The following is a 4,771-nucleotide window of genomic DNA, read 5'->3' on the forward strand; positions in this document are numbered from 1 at the left end:
CGGTGTGCTGTAGCTTTGAACGTTCCTGTGTGAAACTCTCTAGCGCCACCAACGGCTCAAAGTCTCGTGTAAATTTCCCATTCATTTCTATGGAGTTTTTGGCAGATTTGGATTGCGTTTAACTCGGTGACCGTTCATCGCACACGAGCAAACAATATATCAAAACGTGCGGCTCGATCGGACTCGGTGTGCTGTTGCTTTGTACGTTGTTCTGTGAAACTCTCTAGCGCCACCAACGGCTCAAAGTATCAGGTTAATTTCCCATTCATTTCTATGGAGTTTTTGGAAAACTAAACACGTCCCCCCTCTGCGTCTCCCCTTAACGTCGTGAAATTTTGCACATCGTTTCTGCACAGCCTCACGGTTCATCTCAGCAAGTTTCAAGTCACCGACTTAAACTCTCTAGCCCCACCAACTGCTCAAACTCGAGGGTGCAGGTCTCCGTTACGTTTCTGATTGTAACTTTTGAACCGTTTGTCCGATTTTCGAAAACTTGGTATCCCTGGACTCGTTGGGCCAGCATGAATCCGGTGCACCCTCTGAGAAAATTTTGAACACCGGAAAGTTTTCGCGCAATTTTGCATTTTGTGAAAATCACTTAAAATGATGCTCCTCCCTCAATTTTTGACCCATTTCTCCCAAACTTGGTAGATGGCTCCTTTGGACTCACGTGGACAATACATTTACCCGGTGTTCAGAATTTCATTAATGTGGGGACGTGGCGGCCAATCAAATTTGCACCAGCAGCTCGAGGTCGCTGGTACTTTTCTGCTTGTAACTTTTGAACCGTTGGGCCGATTTTCAAAAACTTGGTATCTCTGGAATCCTTGGCCCATGGCAAGTCCATAGCACCCTTTGAAGTTATTTTCAACCCTGAAACATTTTCCGCCATTTTGAGTTATGCGAAAATCAATCATACTGCTTCTCCTCCCTCAATTTTTAACCACTTTCTCCCAAACTTGGTCTTTGGCTTCTGGGGGCTAATTTGCATAATACACTTGCCCGCTGTTTGCGATTTCCGGACCGTTTAGCCGTTTTAGCCAATCAAATTTGGCCGCACAGACGTGAATCAGGAAGTTTGCTCATATCTCGGCCGCCCTTTGGCGTACCTTAACGAAACTTTGTGGCCTTATGCCGTGCCCCTCCACAAAGGCCAACAAAAAAATTGGGACAAACTGGCCACTAGGGGGCGCTATACCTCGGGCGCGAATAAATCACCCAAAATATCCCATTCATTTCTATGGGTTTTCCGGAAATCCTGCACACATTCCTCTGAAACTTGCCACACTGTTTCTTGACACACTCAGGGTTCTTCTCAGCTGGTTTCGACTCGCCACCTTAAACTCTCTAGTGCCACCAGCAGCTCAAAATCACAAATTTTGCTCACGCATGACTCACTAACCGTGCATCGCACACGGACAAGCTACAAATCAAGCCGTGCGGCTCAATCAGACTCGGTGTTCTATTACTTTGCACGACATTTTGTGATTTTTTCGCGCCGCAGGCGTGAAAAAATCACCCGCTATTTCCCATTCATTTCTATGGGCTTTTTTGGATATACGTGAGATCTCGCCTGCAGATGGCGCCTAAACACAAGCAATGATACTGTGCCTCTCAACTCAGACTGTACAGAAAATCCAAAGATTTCTTTTCACTCTCTTTAAAAAGGGCCAGCTATATAATTTATTTCATATATATATATATATATATATATATATATATATATATATATATATATTTGAAAACCAGAAGTTTCAAGGTTTTTAATGGTGTCACTTATATGTTTGAATGACAAAAAATCACAGGGTTACAGATGTGTTTTTGGAGAAGTGTCAAATTGCCCACTGGTGGGCACTTAGACTCCAGAGGGTTAAAGAGTGGAAATTACTTTTTTTGAATAAATTACTTGTCATAAAACAATATAATATGTCTGACTATTATTGTTGTTGTTTGTTGTGAAGATACAATCACTTCTGTGACCCTTTATCAGCAGGAAAGTTAAGACAAACACACCCAGATCATTTACAGTGTGTGAATGATGCCAGTGAAATTCTGCTACCTACCCTTGAGAGCCAACGTTGTAATTTTACAACATTTCCCCCAAAAGTTGCGAAAATGTCAAAATTAAAAAAGATACACAATTTTTGCATCAGAGCCTTCCTAGAACAACATATATTAGGTTGAAAAAATTCTGTGAAACTCTCTAGCGCCACCAATGGCTCAAAGTTTCACCTACATTCCCCATTCATTTCTTTTGGGTGGTCCTTTCACCTTGCCTCATGTATCAAGCTGCCTTTTGGGTGGTGCTTTCACCTAGAGGTGTGGCTTCACGCACTGCATCACTCTCGCGATTTCCCGCAGGGGAATTGTCTAGTTAGTGATGCAGTGCAGAGCACGCATCACTATTGTTCTTCTATGCGTTTCTTATTATTATTCTTTTTATTAGTGATGCAGTGCAGAGCACGCATCACTATTGTTATTGTGTGCGTTTCTTATTATTATTATTATTCTTATTATTATTCATCTTCCGTACCGATTTTGATTGCTAATAACTCAATAACCGTGCATTGCAGGCTGGGAGGCTGCATACAAAAACGTGCGGCTCGGTCGGACTCGGCGTGCTATTACTTTGACCGACATTCAGTCAAGCCCTCTAGCGCCACTAACGGCTCAAGTCTCAGGGACATTTCTGCTTATAACTTTTCAACCGTTGGTCCGATTTTCGAAAACTTGGTCTCCCTGGAATCCTTGGACCCAGCCGCGTCCAGTGGACCCTATGACGTCATCTTCCGCCCGCCTAATTTTCCCGCCATTTTGATTTTATTCCTGTTCATCTTTCCTTGCAAATTTGGATTGCGTGTAACTCGGTGACCGTTCATCGCACAAGGGTAAGCAACATATCAAAACGTGCGGCTCGATCGGACTCGGAGTGCTGCTGCTTTGTACGTTCTTCTGTGAAACCCTCTAGCGCCACCAACGGCTCAAAGTCTCGTGTAAATTTCCCATTCATTTTCTATGGAGTTTTTTGGAAAACTTCAAACATCCCCCTCTTCGTCTCCTTAGCAGCCCCTTAACGTTGTGAAATTTTACACACTGTCTCTTCACACACTCAAGGTTCGTCTCAGCAAGTTTCACGTCACTGCCTTAAACTCTCTAGCGCCACCAACTGCTCAAACTCAAGGGTGCAGGTCACCATTACGTTTCTGATTGTAACGTTTGAACCGTTTGTCCGATTTTCGAAAACTTGGTACCGCTGGACTCCTTGGGCCAGTACGAATCCGGTGGACCCACTGAGAAAATTTTGAACACCGGAAAGTTTTCGCGCTATTTTGCATTTTGTGAAAATCACTTAAAATGCTTCTCATCCCTCAATTTTTGACCCATTTCTCCCAAACTTGGGAATTTGCACCATTGCCCTCAGCTGCACAACACTCTTAGCCGGTGTTCAGAATTTCGTTAACGTGGGGCCGTGGCGGCCAATCAAATTTGCACCCGCAGCTCTAGGTCGCTGGTACATTTCTGCTTGTAACTTTTGAACCGTTGGTCCGATTTTCAAAAACTTGGTATCTCTGGAATCCTTGGCCCATGCCGAGTCCATCGCACCCTTTGCTGTCATTTTCAACCCTGAAACATTTTCCGCCATTTTGAGTTATGCGAAAATCAGTCATACTGCTTCTCCTCCGTCAATTTTTAACCCCTTTCTCCCAAACTTGGTCAATGGCTTCTTGGGGCTAATCTGAATAATGCACTACCCCGGTGTTTGCGGTTTCGGGACCGTTTGGCCGTGGTAGCCAATCGAATTTGGCAGCGCAGTCGCGAATCAGGAAGTTTGCTCATATCTCGGCTGCCCTTTGGCGTATCTTAACTAAACTTCATGGGATTATGCCGCGCCCCTCCACAAAGGCCAGCAAAAAAATTGGGACAAGATGGCCGCTAGGTGGCGCTATACCTAGGGACAATGTCTTTTGCCTCTTATCTCATGCTGTCTTTTGGGTGGTCCTTTCACCTTGCCTCACATCTCATGCTGCCTTTTGGGTGATCCTGTCACCTAGAGGCGTGGCACCGTGGTAGCCAATCAAAATTGGCCACGCAGACGCGAATCAGGAAGTTTGCTCATATCTCGGCCGCCCTTTGGCGTATCTTAACGAAACTTCATGGCATTATGCAGCGCCCCTCCACAAAGGCCAGCAAAAAAATTGGGACAAACTGGCCGCTAGGTGGCGCTATACCTAGGGACAATGACTTTTGCCTCTTTTCTCATGCTGCCTTTTGGGTGGTCCTTTCACCTTGCCTCACATCTCATGCTGCCTTTTGGGTGATCCTTTCACCTAGACGCGTGACTAAACGCACTGCATCACTCTCGCGATTTCCCGCAGGGGAATTGTCTAGTTATTATTATTATTATTCATCTTCCGTACCGATTTTGATTGCTAATAACTCAATAACCGTGCATCGCACACAGGCAGGCTGCATATGACAAAGTGCGGCTCGGTCGGACTCGGCGTGCTATTACTTTTCCCGATATTCAGTCAAACCCTCTAGCGCCACCAACGGCTCAAGTCTCATTCACATTTCTGCTTGTAACTTTTCAACCGTTGGTCCCATTTTCGAAAACTTGGTCTCCCTGGAATCCTTGGACCCAGCCGAGTCCAGTGGACCCTATGACGTCACTTTCCGCCCGCCTACTTTTCCCGCCATTTTGATTTTATTCTTGTTCATCTTTCCATGCAAACTTTGATTGCGTGTAACTCGGTGACCGTTCATCGCACAC

Source organism: Neoarius graeffei, chromosome 26, assembly GCF_027579695.1.
Source record: "Neoarius graeffei isolate fNeoGra1 chromosome 26, fNeoGra1.pri, whole genome shotgun sequence".
Classification (NCBI taxonomy): Eukaryota; Metazoa; Chordata; class Actinopteri; order Siluriformes; family Ariidae; genus Neoarius; species Neoarius graeffei.